The sequence below is a fragment of the Schistocerca americana genome, chromosome 3 (assembly GCF_021461395.2).
Source record: "Schistocerca americana isolate TAMUIC-IGC-003095 chromosome 3, iqSchAmer2.1, whole genome shotgun sequence".
Taxonomy (NCBI): domain Eukaryota; kingdom Metazoa; phylum Arthropoda; class Insecta; order Orthoptera; family Acrididae; genus Schistocerca; species Schistocerca americana.
Window position 1 is genome coordinate 886194562 of NC_060121.1, and position 23715 is coordinate 886218276.

Sequence of the window (23715 nt, forward strand, 5' to 3'; positions counted from 1 at the left end):
GACTTTAGTTCAAACGGAGAGGAACCTGAGAGGTGTTATGATAAGGATAAAAGCGAGGTAGGTACACAAATTCAGTTATGAATTACCTTATATTTAAGCACACTAACAGATCCAATAAGCTGATCCTTCACTGTACATTACTATAGTGTTCCATTACCATGGTTACGCAATGTGGTTCAAATGGCTCTGAGCACTATGGGACTTAACTCCTGAGGTCATCAGTCCCCTAGAACTTAGAACTACTTAAACCTAACTAACCTAAGGACGTCACATACATCCATGTCCGAGGCAGGATTCGAACCTGCGACCGTAGCGGTCGCGCGGTTCCAGACTGTAGCGCCCAGAACCGCTCGGCCACTTCGGCCGGCTGCGCAATGTGGTGGCGAGTGTATGTTGGTAGGTGGATTTGCAGGTAGAATTGCTGGAGTCTGTCATTTCTTGGTGGCGATGATAGATACCAATTCCAGCATAGTTCCAGCTATTTATCCTCCATCCGGGGCATTGGAAAGCGGCAGGAAAAGCCTCTCTCGGAACCAGCACAATATACAAGTTTTACATGGGTAGTTCACAGTTTGGTAACTCGTCCACGATTACTCTATGCCAATCACGATTTGCGAGCGCTACACAGTTCCGTTTCCGAGGGGAGCCACAACACCTTTTACATACAAAATAACTAAGAACCCTAAGTGAAGGTCATCAGTTTACGTAACAGCAAACAAACATTTTAAATAAAACAGAACATTTGCGTATATTGGTAGTTCTACTAAAAATTGCCAACCGGAGTGGCCGAGCGGTTCTAGGCGCTTCAGTCTGGAACCGCGCGACCGCTACGGTCGCAGGTTCGAATCCTGCCTCGGGCGTGGATGTGTGTGATGTCCTTAGGTTAGTTAGGTTTAAGTAGTGCTAAGTCCTAGGGGACTGATGACCTCAGCTGTTAAGTCCCACTGTGCTCAGAGCCAACTAAAAATTATTCACACAGAAAGTGCAATTATATACAGTAAGATTTGTTCCCTCCAAATGGGACAAAGAATTTAAATGGCAGATACACTACATTGCATAGAATCAAACCAAGACATCAAAGTTTTTTACAAAGAAAGGAGTATATACTTTGGGTTATTGATTCAATCAAACAACATTTACAGAAGCTCAACGATGTAACATTAAATAAAACAAAAGGAAAAATAAATCAGTAGAGCATTAGAGCTATGGTGTTAAACTCTCCTCTGAAGAAAAAGTTCAAAGCCGCACTCTCAGCCCGTAAAGTCATGGCGACGGCCCTCTGGTAAGCTGAAGAGGTTATTCTGTTTGATATACTCTTTCATGGTGCAGCGATCGACTCGGAAGACTATTGTGCTGCCACGAGGAAATTGAAGAAACGGCTTCAGCGTGTTCGTCGCCTCAAAAATTGAAACTTCTTTATTTAACTTTTCTGCTTATATTGCTGAGTGAAATTGAACGTACTGTCGCTTAGCTTGTCTTTATCATTTCAACACTGACCGACAGAATTTGCTCTGACAAACAGAACTCAAATTTTTGCTAGTCATTAATTACTCGGAATATGCTTGTTCGGCGCCCTTTCGCCAGATTTGTCCATTGTTTTGGCTGTCGTTTTGGCTCTGGTGTGTGAAGATGGATCCAGGTTTCATCAACAATCGCAAATAGGCGCAAAAAGTCTTAAAGATTGCGATTAAACTTCGCTAGAGATCGTCCTGACATGTTGTGCCGGATGCTCTATTGGTTGACCTTAAGCAGTCGCGGCACTCACCGCGCACACAGCTTCTTCACCGCCATTTCTCCATCCCGGGTATTGTGCACTAGCTCAGTTGACATGCCTACAGAGTTCGCAATCTCACAAATTTTTATTCGGGGGTCTTGCGTTACCATATCATGGATTTTGCCAATGGTTTCCTATGTGGTGACCTCAACTGGACTGCCAGTGGGTGCTTCGTCGCTTTAAAATCAACTCAAAAGAATGGCCCTGAATTAGAAGAAATCATAAAAATAACCCATACATATCATAAGTCACTTGAGTAGCAAAAATCTTCATTACACGATCTACCGCAACACAGCAAGCGCCAATACAGCCAGCTAAATAAAAATTTCTACCTACTGAAGGCTCTAGCTACTAATAGGTATGTGGTTAGCAAAGGAAAGATTTTGTTACGGAGCAAACAATGTATTTACCTTAAGAATGTGACAACCAGTTCAAAAATTATATAATCGTCAGTAATAAATCTCAATGACGGATATACATTCAGACCATCCGATCGCACTAATACTGCAAACCTCGAACACCGCTAATTACTCACCTCTAACCTCCATCACTGCTGACTACTCACTCCCAACTTCCATTACTGCTGGCTGTTCACCTCCAACTGCCATCACTGCTGGTGATTCACCTCCAAGTGCCAGTCCGACCGACCACAGAGCCTCTTACAGAGGGCGCACAGCGCTGTCAGAGTTATTAATACAAAGCGCTACATAGCGCTGCCAACATACAAACACATATACAGCCTACTTACAAAATGCAAACGATCTTTTCCTTCTCCATGACAACGCGAGGCTTCACAAAAGTCTGGGCACCCGAGAGGAGCTCACAAAACTCCATTGGACTGTTCTCCCTCATCCACCCAACAGCCCGAATCTCGCACCTTCGACTTCCATCCGTTAGGTCCAATGGAGGATGCACTCTGCGGGAACCAGTACGTTTATGATGTGGAAGTAATTGATGCAGCAAAACACTGGGTTCGACGTCAACCGGTATCATGCGCACATATAGTACCTTACAATAAGGTGACGTTGAATGGAGATTATTTTGAACAATAGGCTTTTGTAGCCAAAAGAGTGGGGAATAACAAAGGTGTATTGAAATCGCGAATAAAACAGACCTACTTTCATAAAACATGTGTTGCATTTCTTATTGACCACTCCCCATAGTTTAGGTATTATCGATCAGTATAATTATCATCGTAGCGACAGGTAGTAGTAAAGCGGATGTGTTTGCGCTTGAGTTAATAAATGAGCATCAGTTTTGCCATGCCCTTTATCAGGTGGTGACACAGACAGCGGTTTTGGTCTGATTCCTGTCCACCGCCTCCACATCTATACTCTACAACAGATCTAATGAAGTGTGGCGGGGGGTACTTCTGGTATTCCCATCGTTTCCTGCTCCACTCGGCGACTGGAGGGAGGGAAGAGCGACTGTCGGTAAGCCTTCGTGTGAGCTGCGCTTCCTCTGATTTTCGTCTCGTGTTCATTTCCCGAGATGTGTTACCGAGGAAGTGATACGTTGCCTCATTCTTGTAGGTGAGGACGCTCCCGAAATTTCGACAGCGAACCTCTCACAGTGATTTACAGCGCCCAGTAGCATGTGTCGCTCTAGTTGGATGGACGTCCCCGTGGAGGTCTCGCGGTTACGGGGTTCGAATGGCTCTGACCTCTATGGGACTTAACATCTGAGGTCATCAGTCCCCTAGAACTACTTAAACCTAACTAACCTAAGGACAGCACACAACACCCAGTCATCACGAGGCAGAGAAAATCCCTGAACCCGCCGGGAATCGAACCCGGGAACCCGGGCGTGGGAAGCGAGAACGCTACCGCACGACCACGAGCTTCGGACGCGGTTACGGGGGTGGTTACATAAGTCTCGTATATTTCCATGAAAGAACAGAACGTTTTTATTGTGCCTTCATGGATGATAAGCTTGATTACTCCAAGGAGCACATGAAGAATTTCAACAATGCACAGCGTTCACTTCATTGTTGCAGCTGTCTGAATTATTCATTGTATTCACTGCGATTGAAACAGAAGAAAACCGAGTGTCCTGCCGTAATGAAACATTTTCATTTGGAGGTTTGGATTGCCGCACAAATCAAAACAGATTTATAAGAAGTTCACGCTGTTTCTGCACCATCACTGAAGACCATTTACTTTTGAATTAATGAATTTAACCTTTGTCGGACAAGCACCAAAGACGAAGCACCTTCTGGCAGTCCAGTTGAGGTCACTACATAGGAAACCATTGACAAAATCCATGATATGGTAACGCAAGACCACCGAATAATAATTTGTGAGACTGCTAAGTCTGTAGGCATGTCAACTGAGCTAGTGCACAATACCGCAGATGGAGAAATGGCGGTGAAGAAGCTGTGTGCGTGGTGAGTGCCGCGACTGCTTAAGGTCAACCAAAAGAGCATCCGGCACAACATGTCAGCATGATCTCTAGCGAAGTTTAATAGCAATCTTTAAGACTTTTTGCGCCTATTTGCGATGGTTGATGAAACCTGGATCCATCTTCACACACCAAGGCCAAAACGACAGTCAAAACAATGGACAAATCTGGCGAAAGGGCGCCGAACAAGACAACACATTTCTTAGGTTGGTAAGGTGATGGCCGCTGTTTTACAGAACTCCCAAGGAATGATCCTCGTAGATTGCTTGGAAAAAGACAGAAACACTCCTGTAGCCTATTATGCTTCATTGTTGGATTGTTTGCAGCTTGTGTTGGATGAAAAAAGACGAAGGCCGGCACGCAAAAAAGTAATCTTTCACCAGGATAATGCACCATCCCGCACCTCAGTGGTAACACCGGCGAAAGTGCATGGATTGAGCTTTGAACTGGTTCCTCATCCACCATATTCAACTCATTTAGCCCCAAGTGACTTCTTCCTGTTCCCTCACTCGGAACTTTGGCTTGCTGGGAAAAAATTTTCATCAAATGTGGATGTGATAGTTACAGTCAAGGAGCACTTTGCGGAGTTCGGCAGAACCTATTTTTTCGAAGGGATGAAAAAGCTGGAGGATGGCTGCGCCAAGTGTATCTCCCTCAGAGGAGGCTATGTCGAGAAGTGAGTTGTTTACGAAACAAACATATCATTTAGCATCTTTCCAGAGTAATTAAACCACCTTCGTAATTATCGACCCCGTGACGAACATGGCGTTCCAATTTCGAGCTGATCCATCTCCTCTATTAAGGCTGCCTGCAGTAACGAACAAAGCTCACACCCAGACCTCCAGATCTCAGACACTCGGATCGGTGCCAAACGTTGTATGTAGATAGAGTATCAACCAAAACACCGATTTAGTCCGTGCTGTGTGCTGTCGTCCAGTAGAACGTGTGTAAACGGTAATTAAAAGTAACACCAGAACTATGGAACACAGGAAAAGCGTGTCTGTGAGTGTTGGTCATACAGATATCACATCGGTGAGTTGGTAGAGCCTGAAGTCGTAGTACTAAAGGTCCCGCGTTCAAATCCCGCTTGTGAAATTTTGTTTTAACTGTTTACGCTTGAAATTGTTACAAGCGAGAACATTTTCTGATATGTAAAACGACATATCCAGTTTATAGCAATGTTCTTTTGGCAGTCTGCTTTCGCTTCGTGAGAAGTACCAAACCTATAGGGTACATTTGTACAGATAGGTGTGGTGTTCTGTCGGACATCTGCAACAGATCAGACACCACCCGTGATGAAGCAGCTAGTGCAGTTGTAGTTTAACCGAATAAACATAAACAATCGGAACAGTAGAATAAAGAAACAATTGCACCCCAAGTGCGGAAGTATTGACACTTTTACGCATAATACAGTAAAAAAATTGTCATTGAGGTATGAACCCAGGACCCTGGCTACGATGACTTGACGCTCTACGTACTTTCTCACCGAAGCTATACGTATTCGTTCTTCACAGTTGTGCTTTACCTGTGCTCCGTGTTACTTTTTTACCTAACGCTTACGTCCGTTCTACTGGACGACGGCACACAGTAAGAACTAAATCGGAGTTTTGGTTGATACTCTAACGACGCACAGCGTTTGGTACCGATCTGAGTGACTGACATCTGGAGGTCTGGGTGTCAGTAATCGGTCAGACGTGTGTTCTGTATGGCACATATTGCACTGGTTATTTATGCTTTCTTCGATTCTTCCAGTGAACTGCAGGCTGGTACACGATTTTCTCACAACTAGTTTTACGGGACTGTTCCACCTGCTAAAGGTAGCTAATCGACAAACCGTTTGCCTGTGAAACCAGGTAAATCAGTAAATACAGCTGAATGAAAAATGAGAAAGAAGAAGAGGGGAACAAAATGATATTTACTTATCCTCTGTGAATTTGTATTGTAACATGACGAGTCAAGACAGCTATAACGGAACTTGAATAGCGTAAAGTTATCGTTAAAAACGCACGCCGCGCGATTTGTTATGATTTGGTCGGTCATAATAGTAGTAACATGCTTTTGAATACAATTAAAATATAACGGCGATACCTGTTTAGCGTTATTGGAAATAATATGTAATAAATTAATGATTAAGGTAGCCGATCTTATAAGAAGAGGTGAAATTGGGCATATTAAGGTGTTTTGCTTTATATCGACTAAGCCGATGATACGGCGTCTTTTTTTTCCGTTTACTCTTAGAAGAAAAAAAAGAAAACCAGTAACGAAGTGCTATTTGTGCGTTGTGAAAAATATAGGGGCGAATTTTAAATAGCTACAGTGTATAATCAGACTAACAAATGGACATTCAGTTACGCGAAATAGCGGACAGTGTAGTGTGGTCATTAAATTGAGTACACCTACAGGGCGGTCAATTCCAGGATAAGTCTATTCGCGTCTCACGAGGCACGCGGTATTGAGACCGTTTTTTTTTATTATATCACGGAGAGCGGGCTTCAATTTATAAAAAGGAGAAAAGCTGTATCATTATCATTGACTGTTGGTGTTATGCAACCAAAACTGTTCATCAAAGGGTTTCGGTGAATGAGTGGTGAGTGCGAAATGAAACTGTGAACGAAGTTATGTTAAATAAAGCAGAAGAGACAAGACAGTTTGGTCGTATCTGTTATTATTCCATAAACCGTAACATTTATTCTCGTTGTACGAAGCCTTTATAGACAATCGTTATGACAATTTGCTTTGAAGGGATCTCGTTACGAGTTAAGTTTTGGGGACCTGGTCAACAGGGGATAGTTCGTAGATCTTAACTACTGCAGCTATTCTGGAATCAGGTGCTACCGTGACCGTTGTGTGTTGTCTATGGCTTAAGGTCATCATATCTCATGCTCTAAGATCGACGCGCCTTTCCTCTTGGTATAACGGTGTCTCACGGTAACCACGACAACGCCGACGGCGAAGGAAGATACGGTAGAAGTGGCGCCACAACGTGCGGCTCGATCGAGGAGGATTGCTGCATCGAGTCGAGTGTCATCCGGATTCACGAACCCTAGAGTTGGAAAATATTGTAGCAGCCAGTGAGTCTGTCCAATGAAAGAGGTATTCTTCAATAATCGCTAAAAGTGAGCGATACTACCAGGTATGATTAAAATAACTGTATAATTATAAAAAAAAGGGAAGTTGAGACTTGTGATTTCGGTAGATAAATATATAGTGAAAATAAGTGTATGTCTTGGTAGTGAATAATCATGTCAAAACGAACGAAAAGAATACATGATAATGTGCAGTTGAGTAGAGTAATAAGTAGAGAGAGAGAGGAAAGTGAAGAGGAAAGGGATGATGCATCCCATGAGCTCAATGTGGGACAGGAGACATGTACAGATAATAATACAGTTGTTGATTTAGAGCCGTTAGGAGATTCAAATACAATGATAAGTAAGGTAAGCAGCGTGGGAGAACATAAAGATCTTGAGGTTTCGGAAGTAGATCAGCAAGTTTATCCTCAAAATGGAAATATTAATCAAAAAATGTTTGATATGCTGGTATCAATAAATACTCAAATGGGTGTAATGAATGGAAGACTTGGTTCACTAGAAAAAGATAATAAGCAATTAAAAGAGGACAATCAAAAGTTAAATGAAAAATTTGAGGCCAAATTTGGTTCATTAGAAGTTAAAATGGATTCTTTGGAAAGCAAACTGAACACCTTTGATTATAAACTGGAAAATACTAAGAAAGAATTAAAGGCGGACTGGGAGACTCAATTAAATGCGAAATTTGGAGAACTAGATGTAGAGTTTTCTAACACCTTAGAAAAGCAATATAATAATTTAATGGGAAAACTTCATGACGTAGAAAAGAAATATGAGGTAGTTTCGAAGAGTTATGATGGCCTGTCCAATAGGATGGTTAAGTGTGAAAGCAGCTGTTTCAATGCTAGCGCACAGATAGAAGAGCTTTCGAAACAAATAGTCGAGTTTGAGTCTGATGCTCGTAAGGGGATTGACAAGTATTTAGTAGATTAAACTAAAAGACTTGACGAAGATCTAACTGAATGGATAGAAATAAAAGGAAATGAAATTGTAGACAAGATCAAGACTACTATTGGATCCCAGCCAAATGAAAATATCAATGAGCACCTAAGTAGAAATGATGAATTAATTAAGCTCTGCACTAGCGAAATTCAGAAAATAAAAGAGAAAATAGTTGATGAGTTACCTAAATGGCAAAAGGAAACCAATCATAAATTGGCGGAGTTAGAACGAAAGTCATCACAAAATTTGTTGACAGAGGACGAACGTTCGGAGAATAGGTCGAAAAACAACCGAACATGTGATAATACGAAGTACAATTGTGGTGAAAATTTGCATTGGGAAGTTGATGATTCGGTTGGTAAAGATGATGATTCTTTTGGTCAGCGAGGATATTTGTCTTCTTTAAAGGTGGAGAACAGCATTTTTAAAAGTAGACAATTCCCAACATTCTCCACTGAAAAGAACAACCTGCATCCGAAAATCTTTATCAATAATTTCAAAACAATATTTCCGCGTAGCTGGTCAGAACACGACCGACTTCAATTTATAGTATCCAAAATTACCGGAGAAGCCGCATTATGGGCTGCCGAAGTAAGTGAAAGTTGCCATACTTGCGCTGAGTTTGAGCAACTTTTTTTGGCTAAATACTGGTCGTCGAGTAAACAAGAGAAATTAAGAAAAGAGGTTTACCAACCTGAGTATTTTAACAGTAAAAGGAGTACTTTAAGGCAATATTTTGAAAAGTACATAAATAAGACACGTTATTGGAGTGATCCAATTTCTCACAAGGAAGTGATCAGAATTTTGAAGGGAAAGTTGCCCATAAATATACGTGAAAAGTTAATAAATGTTCCTGACCACGACGTAGAACAATTCTTGTCGGTGATTGACTCTATAGATATGATTATGGAAGACGCAAGACAAATGAGTAGTAATCAAATGTCGACTCACACTCATAGTAATACGAATAATCATAATAATAATTTAACGTATGATAATAATAATACCGAAAACCAGGTCAAACCCGCATCACAGGAGCGTGGACAATCTTCGTCCTGTGGTTGCAATAAAAACAATGATTATAATAAATATAGAAGAGATACTTACTGTACTAGAGGTAAACCTCGATGTGGTGACGCGAATGTGCATAGTAGTGATATTAATAAGAGTAACAGGTACCCAAGTGATGAACCCAATTGCATTCGACCTTGGGAAGATAATTCGAAGCATAATGTTCATCGGCAGGATGAAACAAATGCCTCGAGTCCTCATCCAGCACAAGGAGTTATACCAATGGGCGAAGGAGCCTCCAATGTGCGACGGGGTGAATACCATAACTCGGATCATACTGTACGGATTGTGGAAGTTCATGAACCCCCACCGATGACTCAACGAGATAGATTAAACTAATACCAGTCACCAAATGCCTTCCTAGGATGACTGGAAAGGAGAAGGAAGGCAGGCATCAATTTGAACTGAGAGTATTAAGGTACAATAATGATCAGGATATAAGGAATGAATTAATTGAAGAAAAACCTGAAGTTTCTAATAAATGTGGACAAATTTTACAGGCAATAATTCCAACAAGTATAAATAATGTTGATGTTGAAATATTAATTGATACTGGAGCAACTATTAGTGTCATGACGTTGGACTGTTTAAAACAGATAAGCCGAGGGGTAAAAATGCCCACTTTTCCTATTACAGGATGTACCGTGTCTGGCGCGTTCAGCGCAAAAATGCAAAAAGTTGTGAAACAGGTACGTGTTGACGTTACAATACAGGGGGCTCAAATAGAAAGTACATTCCTGGTTGTTCCTAAAATGACAGTACCATGTATCTGGGGTTTGGATTTTTTATGTGAGACCGGTGCAATCATTAATTTAGAGAAAGGTGAATGTATATTTAATTCAAATGGTAATGTTTTGACAACTACCCTGAGAAAGGGCCGAGTAATTCCAAATCAATTGTGTATGAATCTAATGGTAAAATATGTCAGTATTGATGATGAAAATGTGTATGATATATGCCTTATTGAATGTTCTGAAGAAATGATGGATAAAATGTCATTGCAGGAAAAGGTGTTAGAATCAGAATATTTATCTGTTATCCAAAGGGATGAACTGTACTACTTGTTGGAAGCATATCAGTCAATTTTTAGTAAACGTCCAGGTATAATAAAAGACTTTGAATACCATATAAAGACGTATGCACATAAACCCTTTTGTCGTACTTCCTATTCTATCCCATGGACAAAGAAAGAAGTAGTCAGAAAGGAAATCAATAAAATGTTAGAATGGGGTGTTATTGAGCCCTCAGATTCTGAATATTGTAACCCTCTTGTGGCGGTAATTAAACCCAATGGTGACATCAGATTGGTGTTGGATGCCAGAGAGATCAATAAGATCATTATACCTGTACAAACGCGACCGGAGAACCTAGAAGAGTTAGTACAAAAGTTTTATGGTGCCCGCTTCTTAACTTCTTTGGATATGCGTAGTTCATATTGGCAGACTAGAATATCGAAAGAATCTAGAAAATATACTGCATTTGTTTTTCTGGGCCGAAGTTACCAGTTTACTGTCATGCCATTTGGGTTGAAAATAAGCGGTGGTGTTTTCATATCGGCATTAGATACCGTACTGGGCAGAGACCTTTTGAATGAAGTTACTTTATATGTGGATGATTTGCTAATTGCTTCTGAAACTTGGGAGGAACATTTGGACTTATTAAGAAGAGTTTTTGCGAAATTTTTGGAATACGGAGTTACTGTAAATTTGAGCAAATCCAAGTTTGCTCATAACCAATTGAAATTTCTTGGACATATAATCACTCCTGAAGGGATAAAACCAAATCCTAAAAAGATGGATGCGATTAACAGATGTGCTTGTCCAAAGAATAGAACGGAATTAAAGTCATTTATCGGCTTAGTTTCATTTTTTCGACGATTTTTACCCAATCAGTTAGGAAGCCAAGACTGTTTGTTACGGCTGTTAAGAAAAAATGTCATGTGGGAGTGGAATTCCGAATGCACGCAAGCTTTTGATAACATCCGCAATGCTTTGACTAATGCTCCACTGTTACATCATCCGAGACTTGATCAAGATTTTTATATTGCTGTGGATGCTTCTGAAACAGGATTGGGTGCGACTCTTTTCCAGATGGACAATCCAGAAGATATCAGTACCATCAAAATAATTGGGTTTGCCAGCAGAACACTCTCTAGCTGTGAACGTGCATATTGTACTACTGAATTGGAAGTACTGGCCGTGGTCTGGTCCCTTAGAAAGTTTCGCTGTTTTGTATATGGAAAGAAGACCATTGTATTCTGCGACCACAAAGCTTTATCTTTTATTTTAACAGGAAGGATGTTCCATTCACGTTTAACCCGGTGGGCCTTGCTACTGCAAGAATATGATATTACGCTCAAATACATCAGAGGGAAAGACAACATCATAGCCGATGCTCTTTCAAGATTACCGAAAAGAAAGAATGCTGACGAGTGTGAAGAACGGACTATTGACTTTAAAGTCATGAATTTATCAAGGCAATATTGTGAGAGGCAGATTTCACAGCTATCTCGAAGTCTTCCACAACTGCAAGAAGATGATAAGTTGTGGAAAGCCATTAGGCATGCTGCTGAAAGCAAAACGCTAAGTCACTCTCAAGAACAGTATCAATTAAAATCCGGAATATTGTATCGGAGGAAGGATGAAGAAGATGTTTGGAAAGTTTGTGTTCCAAATAAATATTTAGAATCACTAGTATGGTACACTCACTTGAATTGGGGTCATTTTGGTGCCGCTAAATGTACAGCCAAAATAGCACAATACTGCTATCATCCAAATTTGGGACGTATAGCTACAAATATTATTAAGAAGTGCAAAATATGTCAGAAGGCGAAACCCATAAACTATTGTCGGAAGATAGAATTACATCCTATCATCCCACAACAACCTTTAATGTTGGTGTCATGTGACGTCTGTGGGCCATGTCCCATGACACGTGGACGGTTCAAATATGTATTGGCTTTCTATGATCTCTTTTCAAAATATGTGAAATTATATCCTTTGAAAAATCTCCACGTTCGACCCATGTTACGCAAATTTATCAACAACTATATAACTGAGCTTGGCAAACCTATAATGATCTTGACAGACAACGCTGCTTATCATACAAGCAAAGTATGGAGAGACACTATGAAAGAACAAGGAATCCAGCACATTTACATCTCAAGATTTTACCCTTGTGGAAATCCAGTTGAAAGAATCTTCCGAGAGTTGAACCGATTTTTACGGACGTACATACCCAAACAACATTATAAATGGATCGATTGGATTTATGAATTTGAGAGAGTGTATAATGACTTACCACACTTATCTACAGGTTATTCACCTAACCAAATAGTATTTGGTGAAAGTATTGTGCCAGAATGGATGAAGAAATTACCTGCAATAGAACAAAAGATTACCAAGAAAGAAGATATGATGAAGAAGGTCTACGGAAACCTGAAGCATCAAGCACAATTGAGAAAAACCCGTTTTGATAAAATGTGAAGAAAGTAGTCACATATGATGTAGGGGAAGAAATTTTATTGAGAAATCACCCAAAAGCATCAACCAGGAAAAGACTGAATAAGAAATGGCAATATTTATATACAGGTCCATATAAAATAGTGAAAATACCTCATGAAGGGAGCTACCTCCTCGCAGATTGTGATACTGATGTAATTAAAGGCTTGTTCCCTCACATAGAACTGAAGAAGTATTATCAATAATGAGCAAAATATAGATTCAAGAAACACTGAATGATACCAAGACTACACTCAGTGGACTAAATAAAAGCGCCAATGGATAAATACGTACTTATACTAACTTACAAAGAAAATTAAAGAATGTACCGATGATTTCCATGAGATACCTTCTTGGTATCAGCAACAATGACGATGCTGAAATACGATTTATCCTCTCACTGAACGGCGAGGATTGATGATTTGAAAGTGGAATTAAGAGGAAAAGAAAAGGACCAAATCCTCTCTGGTTAAACAAGTGGCCTGATAAGGGTTTTGGCCTAGGATGCCAATCGTCGAACCCGGCTGTGATCCCTGCCTTGCACAGTCGGTTGAAGAACTGAGGGCTTCATCCAAGAAAAAAAAATGTGGTGTGAGTATGAAGTGATTAGTGCGAAGGGCTTCTAAGACAACCTATAAACAAATGTGGAATTTAGCTAAGGGCATTTTGTCTAGGCCCATTAACTCAACTTAAATATTGTAGAATGTATGTACTGACTTGTTGAGTAAATCTGAGAGTGAGTGTATTCGCCGAAACAAATACCCTCTCCTGTCACAGTACACACAAAAAAAAAAAAGAAATAAGCCTGTTCTGTCTGGAACCCTCTTCAAGACATCACAGTCTGGGGGGCCGTGTAACATTACGAGTCAAGACAGCTATAACGGAACTTGAATAGCGTAAAGTTATCGTTAAAAACGCACGCCGCGCGATTTGTTACGATTTGGTCGGTCATAATAGTAGTAACATGCTTTTGAATACAATTAAAATATAACGGCGATACCTGTTTAGCGTTATTGGAAATAACATGTAATAAATTAATGATTAAGGTAGCCGATCCTTTAAGAAGAGGTAAAATTGGGCATATTAAGGTGTTTTGCTTTATATCGACTAAGCCGATGATACGGCGTCTTTTTTTTCCGTTTACTCTTAGAAGGAAAAAAAGAAAACCAGTAACGAAGTGCTATTTGTGCGTTGTGAAAAATATAGGGGCGAATTTTAAATAGCTACAGTGTATAATCAGACTAACAAATGGACATTCAGTTACGCGAAATAGCGGACAGTGTAGTGTGGTCATTAAATTGAGTACACCTACAGGGCGGTCAATTCCAGGATAAGTCTATTCGCGTCTCACGAGGCACGCGGTATTGAGACCGGTTTTTTTTATTATATCACGGAGAGCGGGCTTCAATTTATAAAAAAGAGAAAGCTGTATCATTATCATTGACTGTTGGTGTTATGCAACCAAAACTATTCATCAAAGGGTTTCGGTGAATGAGTGGTGAATGCGAAATGAAACTGTGAACGAAGTTATGTTAAATAAAGCAGAAGAGACAAGACAATTTGGTCGTATCTGTTATTATTCCATAAACCGTAACATTTATTCTCGTTGTACGAAGCCTTTATAGACAATCGTTATGACAATTTGCTTTGAAGGGATCTCGTTACGAGTTAAGTTTTGGGGACTTGGTCAACAGGGGATAGTTCGTAGATCTTAACTACTGCAGCCATTCTGTAATCAGGTGCTACCGTGACCGTTGTGTGTTGTCTATGGCTTAAGGTCATCATATCTCATGCTCTAAGATCGACGCGCCTTTCTTCTTGGTATAACGGTGTCTCACGGTAACCACAACAACGCCGACGGCGAAGGAAGATACGGTAGAGTATCTCTAAACCAGCCGCCCCACCACAGCGTTGGACATTACGTTTGTGTAAACTGAGGATATGAGTGGCGTTCGTGGTGAGCCTAAGAAATTGCTGAGTTCTTGCAAACGTCTGCATTGTGTTGCAGAGGCTTGGAGGTGGGGGGTGAGAGTACAGTACGTCACGTGACATACGTAAACCACTGATCTGCATCTACACTGAACAGCCAAGGAAACTGGTACACGTGCCAAATATAGGGTAGGGCCTCCGCGAGCACCCAGAAGTGCCGCAGTATGACGTGGCATGGCCTACACTAATGTCTGAAGTAGCGCTGGAGGGAAGAGATACCATGAGTTCTGCAGGGCTGTCCATAAACCCGTAAGAGTACGAGGGGCTGGGGATCTCTCCTGAACAGCATGTTGCAAGGCATCCCAAATCTGCTCAATAATGTTCATGTCTGGGGAGTTTGGTGGCCAGCGGAAGTGTTGAAACTCAGAAGAGTGTTCCTGGAGACACTCTGTAGCAATTGTGGACGTATGGAGTGTCGCATTCTCTTGCCGGAATTGCCCAAGTCGGAAGGCACAATGGACATGAATGGATGCATGTGATCAGGCAGGATGATTGCGTGTGTTTCATCAGTCAAAGTTGTATCTAGACACATCAGGCGTCCCATATCACTCCTAGTGTACACGCCCCACATCATTACAGAGCCTTCACCAGCTTGAACAGTCCTCTGCTGACACGCAAGGGCCATGGATTCATGAGGTTGTCCCCATACCAGTGTACGTCCATCAGGTCGATACAATTTGGAACGAGACTCGTCCAACCAGGCAACATGTTTCCAGTCATCAACAGTCCAATGTCGGTGTTGAAGAGTCCAGGCGAAGCGTAAACCTTTCCGTCATGTAGTCATCAAGGGTACACGAGTGGGCGTTCGGCTCCTAAAGCCCATATCGATGATGTTTCGTTGAATGGTTCGCACGCTGACGCATGTTGATGCCCCAGCATTGAAATCTACAGCAATTTGCGCAAGGGTTGCACTTCTGTCACGTTGAATCATTCTCTTCAGTCGTCGTCGGTCCCGTTCTTGCAGGATCTTTTTCCCACCGCAGCGATATCGGAGATGTGATGTTTTACCGGATTCTTGATATTCACGATACATTCGTGAAATGGTCGTACGGAAAAATCCCCGCTTCATCGATACCTCGGAGATGCTGTGTCCCACTGCTCGTGCGCTGACTATAGCACCACGTTCAAACTCACTTAAATCTTGATAACTTGCCGTTGTAGCAGCAGTAACCGACCTATCAACTGCGCCAGACACTTGTCGTCTTATACAGGCGTTGCCGACCGCAGCGCCATATTCTGCCTGTATCTGAATATGCATGCCTTTACCAGTTTCTCTGGCGCTTCACTGTAAAAGAAATCGCCGCGCGCGATTAGCCGAGCTGTCGAAGGCGCTGCAGTCATGGACTGTGCGGCTAGTCCCGGCCGAGGTTCGAGTCCTCCCTCGGGCATGGGTGTGTGTGTTTGTCCTTAGGATAATTTAGGGTAAGTAGTGTGTAAGCTTAGGGACTGATTACCTTAGCAGTTAAGTCCCATGAGATTTCACACACTTTTTTTTTTTTTAAAGAAATCACCGCAGCCTAATGACTGAGCCCATGGGGTACTATTGTTGTGTGTCAAAACAAAGTATCGCGCCTCTAAAAAGCTTTGGCCAAGTGAGAATCTTGCTGAATGGACAGGCGACAGTTAACAGCATCCCGCCTGATTCCAGAATGAGATTTTCACTCTGCAGCGGAGTGTGCGCTGATATGAAACTTCCTGGCATATTAAAACTGTGTGCCGGACCGAGACTCGAACTCGGGACCTTTGCCTTTCTCGGGCAAGTGCTCTACCAACTGAGCTACCCAAGCACGACTCACGCCCCGTCCTCACAGCTTTACGTCTGCCAGTACCTCGTCTCCTACCTTCCGAACCTTACAGAAGCTCTCCTGCGAACCTTGCAGACCTAGCACTCCTGAAAGAAAGGATATTGCGGAGACATGGCTTAGCCACAGCCTGGGGGATGTTTCCAGAATGAGATTTTCACTCTGCAGCGGAGTGTGCGCTGATATGAAACTTCCTGGCAGATTAAAACTGCGTGCCGGACCGAAACTCGAACTCGGGATCTTTGCCTTTCGCGGGCAAGTGCACTACCAACTGAGCTACCCAAGCACGACTCACACCCCGTCCTCACAGCTTTACTTCTGCGAGTACCTCGTCTCCTACCTTTCAAACCTGTGCTTGGGTAGCTCAGTTGGTAGAGCACTTGCCTGCAAAAGGCAAAGGTCCCGAGTTCGAGTCTCGGTCCGGCACACAGTTTTAATCTGCCAGGAAGTTTCGTCCCGCCTGATTGTTCATGAGGGCCAGTCAGATGAAAACCGAACACTCGCCACAACGGGACCATTGTATGGTTCCATTCAAAAGTAATCACCACACGCCTTACACATTTGCCTCACTGGGAGACGACACGATCAGTTCCTGTTTCGTACAACGCGGTCGGCCGCTGTTAGGTCCACAATCGCATGCACCCACGCACTTTCTCGTCCGAATGAAACTGTCGTCCACCCATGTCTTTCTTCAGGCCACCAAAAACGTGAAAATCAGACGGTGAAAGATCCGGGCTGTATGGGCGATGTTGCGGTGTTTCCCAACCAAATAGTTGCAGCGTAGCCTTCGTCCAATTGGCGGTGTGGGGGCGGGCGTTATTGTGCAACAGGATTATTCCGTCCGACAGCATTCCTGGGCGTTTTGACTTCATGGCGCGCCGCCGTTTGTGCAAAGTGTCTTCATAGGACAGCGCAGTGTTTCGGTTCCACGCTCGAAGAACTCGACGAGCGTAAGAATCATCCTTTGCACGATGACTTATGCCCCCACACTAGCAATCGGACGAAACCTACGCTTCCGCGATTTGGTTGGGAAACACTGCAACATACTCCCTACTGCCCGAATCTTTCACCGTACGATTCTCACATCTTTGGCGACCTGAAGAAAGACGTACGTTGACGTCAGTTGCAGTCGGTCGTGGAAGTGCAAGAGTGCGTGCAGTTGTGGATCCGCCAGAGGCCGACCTCGTGCTACGAAGTAGGAACTGATCGGGTCGTCTCCCAGTGGGATAAATGTCGTAACGCGTGTGGTGATTATGTTTGAATGGAATCGTTGCAAGGTCCCATTGTGTTGGGTGTTCGGTTTTCATTTGACTGCCCCTTATACTTGTGAATTGATGACTAAGCACAGGAGCGTCTATGGCTTAATGGTTAATTATAGATAATTCTGTTTGATTGTTTAACTGTCTAGAAAATGGGACTCATTCAGAGCTTTCTTGTAGTGCTCTTAGCAATCAAATCAAATCAGGAGATTTTATTTGATTGTTATTAGCACTGCAAGAAAACTCTCAATAAGTCGACCAGTAAAATACCCTACTGCCCATTAAAATTGCTACACCTCGAAGATGACGTGCTACAGACGAGAAATTTAGCCGACAGGAAGAAGATGCTGTGATATGCAAATGATTAGCATTTCAGAGCATTCACACAAGGTTGGCGCCGGTGGCGACACATACAACGTGCTGACATGAAGAAAGTTTCCAACCGATTTCTCATACACAAACAGCGATTGACCGGCGTTGCCAGGTGAAACGTTGTTGTGATGCCTCGTGTAAGGAGGAGAAATGCGTACCATCACGTTTCCGACTTTGATAAAGGTCGGATTGTAGCCTATCGCGATTGCGGGTTGTCGTATCGCGAATTTGCTGCTCGCATTGGTCGAGATCCAATGACTGTTAGCAGAATATGGAATCGGTGGGTTCAGGAGGGTAATACGGAACGCCGTGCAGGATCCCAACGGCCTCGTATCATTAGCAGTCGAGATGACAGGCATCTTATCCGCATGGCTGTAACGGATCGTGCAGCCACGTCTCGATCTCTGAGTCAACAGATGGGGACGTTTGCAAGACAACAACCATCTGCACGAACAGTTCGACGACGTTTCCAGCAGCATGGGCGGCTATCAGCTCGGAGACCATGGCTGCGGCTACCCTTGACGCTGCATCACAGACAGGAGCGCCTCAACAACTAACCTGGGTGCACGAATGGCAAAACGTCATTTTTTCGGATGAATCCAGGTTCTGTTTACAGCATCATGATGGTCGCATCCGTGTTTGGTGACATCGCGGTGAACGCCCATTGGAAACGTGTATTCGTGATCGCCACACTGGCGATTCACCCGGTGTGATGGTATGGGGAGCCATTGGTTACACGTCTCGGTCACCTCTTGTTCGCATTGAAGGCACTTTGAACAGTGGACGTTACATTTCAGATGTGTTACGACATATGGCTCTACCCTTCATTCGATCCCTGCGAAACCCTACATTTCAGCAGGATAATGCACGACCTCGTGTTGCAGGTCCTGTACGGGCCTTTCTGGATGCAGAAAATCTTCTACTGCTGACCTGGCCAGCACATTCTCCAGACCTCTCACTAATTGAAAACGTCTGGTCAATGGTGTCCGATCAACTGGCTCGTCACTACTCTTGATGAACTGTGGTATCGTGTTGAATCTGCATGGGCAGCTGTACGTGTACACGCCATCCAAGCTCTGTTTGACCCAATGCCAGGCGTATCAAGGCCGTTATTACGGCTAGAGGTGGTTGTTCTGGGTATTGAATTCGCAGGATCTATGCATCCAAATTGCTTGAAGATGTAATCACATGTCAGTTCTAGTATAATAAATTTGTCCAATGAATACCCGTTTATCATCTGCATTTCTTCTTGGTGTAGCATTTTTAATGGCCAGTAGTGTAAAATTAAAACAATCACAATTCGAAACCTTTGATGTTTGTTTCAGAGAACGGCAATGAACTTACATTTGGTACAGCAGGACGTTCGTTTGACAGACCTCTTCATCTGACCGCGGAACTGTGCTTTGCAACGCTGTTGTCTTCTTACCGTTTCACAAAATTCCACACGTTTTACGTCATTCAAGTCCCCTTCCATGGCTTTTTACCATGCCACTGCAAATGGTGTGCAGTTTCAAAAAAATTCATTGTGACCATTAAGCAGCTGTAAACGTCAAAATATACTTTCGTACGTCACGAAATATGCAAATTTGTAACTTAAGGAAATTATACACTTCTGGAAATTGAAGTAAGAACACCGTGAATTCATTGTCCCAGGAAGGGGAAACTTTATTGACACATTCCTGGGGTCAGATACATCACATGATCACACTGACAGAACCACAGGCACATAGACACAGGCAACAGAGCATGCACAATGTCGACACTAGTACAGTGTATATCCACCTTTCGCAGCAATGCAGGCTGCTATTCTCCCATGGAGACGATCGTAGAGATGCTGGATGTAGTCCTGTGGAACGGCTTGCCATGCCATTTCCACCTGGCGCCTCAGTTGGACCAGCGTTCGTGCTGGACGTGCAGACCGCGTGACACGACGCTTCATCCAGTCCCAAACATGCTCAATGGGGGACAGATCCGGAGATCTTGCTGGCCAGGGTAGTAGACTTACACCTTCTAGAGCACGTTGGGTGGCACGGGATACATGCGGACGTGCATTGTCCTGTTGGAACAGCAAGTTCCCTTGCCGGTCTAGGAATGGTAGATCGATGGGTTCGATGACGGTTTGGATGTACCGTGCACTATTCAGTGTCCCCTTGACGATCACCAGTGGTGTACGGCCAGTGTAGGAGATCGCTCCCCACACCATGATGCCGGGTGTTGGCCCTGTGTGCCTCGGTCGTATGCAGTCCTGATTGTGGCGCTCACCTGCACGGCGCCAAACACGCATACGACCATCATTGGCACCAAGGCAGAAGCGACTCTCATCGCTGAAGATGACACGTCTCCATTCGTCCCTCCATTCACGCCTGTCGCGACACCACTGGAGGCGGGCTGCACGATGTTGGGGCGTGAGCAGAAGACGGCCTAATGGTGTGCGGGACCGTAGCCCAGCTTCATGGAGACGGTTGCGAATGGTCCTCGCCGATACCCCAGGAGCAACAGTGTCCCTAATTTGCTGGGAAGTGGCGGTGCGGTCCCCTACGGCACTGCGTAGGATCCTACGGTCTTGGCGTGGATCCGTGCGTCGCTGCGGTCCGGTCCCAGGTCGACGGGCACGTGCACCTTCCGCCGACCACTGGCGACGACATCGCTGTACTGTGGAGACCTCACGCCCCACGTGTTGAGCAATTCGGCGGTACGTCCACCCGGCCTCCCGCATGCCCACTATACGCCCTCAGTCAAAGTCCGTCAACTGCACATACGGTTCACGTCCACGCTGTCGCGGCATGCTACCAGTGTTAAAGACTGCGATGGAGCTCCGTATGCCACGGCAAACTGGCTGACACTGACGGCGGCGGTGCACAAATGCTGCGCAGCTAGCGCCATTCGACGGCCAACACCGCGGTTCCTGGTGTGTCCGCTGTGCCGTGCGTGTGATCATTGCTTGTACAGCCCTCTCGCAGTGTCCGGAGCAAGTATGGTGGGTCTGACACACCGGTGTCAATGTGTTCTTTTTTCCATTTCCAGGAGTGTAGAATGAGGTAAAAAACGTCACAGGACACCTCCTAATATCATGTCGGACCTCCTTTTGCCCGGCGTAGTGCAGCAACTCGGCGTGCCGTGGCCTCAACCAGTCGCTGGAATCCCCTGCACAAGTATTGAGCCATGCTGCCTCTACAGCTGTCCATAGTTGTTAAAGTGTTTCCGGATCAGGAGCCGGCCGCTGTGGTCGAGCGGTCCTAGGTTAATCAGATTGGAACCGAGTTGCTGCTACGATAGCAGGTTAGAATCCTGCCTCAGGCATGGATGTGTGTGATGTCGTTAGGTTGGTTAGGTTTAAGTAGTTCTAAGTCTAGGGGACTGAGATGTTAGGTCCCATAGTGCTTAGAGCCATTTGAACTGGAGCAGGATTTTCTGCACTACCTGACCTCTCGATTGTGTCCCATAGATTATCGATGGCATTCGTGTCGTGCGATTTTGGTGGCCAAATCATTCGCTCGAATTGTCTAGAAAGTTCTTCAAACCAGTCGAAAATGGTTGTGGCCTGGTGAGATGACATCGATATTTGGCAACATAGCCATTTCCAGTCAACGGTTCGTTCAGTTGGACCAGAGGACCCATACCATTCCACGTAAACACAGCCCACACCATTATGGACCCACCACCAGCCTGCACAGTGCCTTGTTCACAACTTGGATCCGTGGCTTCGTGGCGTCTCCCTCACACTCGAACCCTACCATCAGCTCTTACCAACCTAAATCGCAACTTATCTGACCAGTCCACGGTTTTCCAGTTGCCTAGGGTCCAACCGATGTGGTCACGAACCCAGGAGTGGCGCTGTAGGCGATTTCGTGCAGTTGCAAAGGCACTCGCGTCGATCGTCTGTTGTCATAGCCCCTGTTACGTCTGCCACAGACGGCCCCTGCCAGGCAGACTACACTCAAGACACCCCTGTGTACCATATAACATACACAAGCACTTGCAGGCGCAACCAAGAGGAAAACAATTCTTCAAAATAGACAGAACTTGCTAGAGACTAATGCGAACCTTTTTCTGCAGAGGTCACCTCACAGACACAGGGAAAGTTGGAGTACTCCGCCGACCTCCGCCGGCTTTATAAGGCCAGCGCAGCAGCAGTACAGCCAGTTCCTCGTTGAGCTAGGACCAGCTGCGACGGACCTAACCGACGCTCTTGATGAATAGTCGTGTACATGTTATTTGTTTTCTTTGTGTGTATATAGAGAACGTTCGAGAAGTGTAGTTCAGTTTCAATAAACGACATTATACTGAGTGTTCTACAATACTGAGTATTCTTCAGCCCGTTAATGCCAAAACAGATAGGTTCGTAGTACGTCTCACATTGATTTCTGCTGTTATTTCACACAGTGTTGCTTGTCTGTTAGCACTGATGACTTTAGGCAAACGCTGCTGCTCTCGGTCACTAAGTGAAGGCAGTTGGCCACTGCGTTGTCCGTGGTGAGAGGTAATGTCTGAAATGTGGTACTCTCGGCACGCGCTTCACACGGTGGATCTCGGAATTTTGAATTCCCTAACGATTTCCACACTGGTATATCCCATGCGTCTAGCTCCAACTACCATTCCGCGTTAAAAATCTATTAATTGCCGTCGTGCGGCCATAATCACGTCTCAAACCTTTCCATGTAAATCAAAGGAATAAAAACGACAGCTCCACGAATGCACTACCCATTTACACATTGTATGCGCGATACTTATGTGCATATCGCTGGTAACAGACGTCGTGTCGCACCCTTTAGTATTACCTGCTAAAGTTTCTTATGATTAGATTAGATTAGATTTACTTTCATTGCAATTGATCCATAGTGAGGGGGTCCTCCAGGATGTAGAACATGTCAGAACATGCTGGCATATCATCCTTAGATTTACTTCTAAAACGGAGTTTTGGTAGATTGTATGTGGCCGAAGGATACTGTTGGCGTTAGTATTGGGATAAGGAGCAATAAGTTTGGCTGGGACGTCTTTTAGTGCAATAAAAGATGAAGTTACGATATTGGATCCTGTTCACAAAAAAACACCTTTTGGTTGGAGGGGGCAATGGGCAAGTTTCATTCATTAATCTCACCGTCCATCAATCAATTGTCTCGTTCCAGCGAAGTTAATGGAAGTAGGTGGGCGGTTCTTCATGTATGATGAACGAACGAGTGAGTGACCCAAATAACAGCAGGTAAAATTGATGAGTTAGAAAGGGCGCTCATCACGAATATTTTACACCAGGAAGGATGAGCCAAACGAGACTCTCCAAAGGCGATGAAAGATTCATTTGTCTTACACACGCCTAGCCCGTGTTATGCACGAGGCGTAGAACAGGAACCCTAGCTGCCGAGAGTCATTAATGTTTCAAGCAGGAGCCTGGAATACTTTAATAACACATCAGCCAACGAACATCCCATGACAGCTGTGAGCCAAAAGAGACACCACTGAGGCAGTTCTGGGAGGGTGGGAAGAAAGAAGGAAATATTAATGCATGAATGCTTAAGTGTCCAA

At 44.0% G+C, this 23715-nt stretch overlaps 1 non-coding gene across 1 annotated transcript; it reads right to left on the bottom strand.

Annotated features, from left to right (window-relative positions):
* Positions 1–16475: 16475 nt before the first annotated feature.
* On the bottom strand, positions 16476–16550 carry Trnas-aga. The gene has a single exon. It is a non-coding gene; the product is annotated as a tRNA-Ser (tRNA).
* Between the last annotated feature and the right edge of the window lie 7165 nt (positions 16551–23715).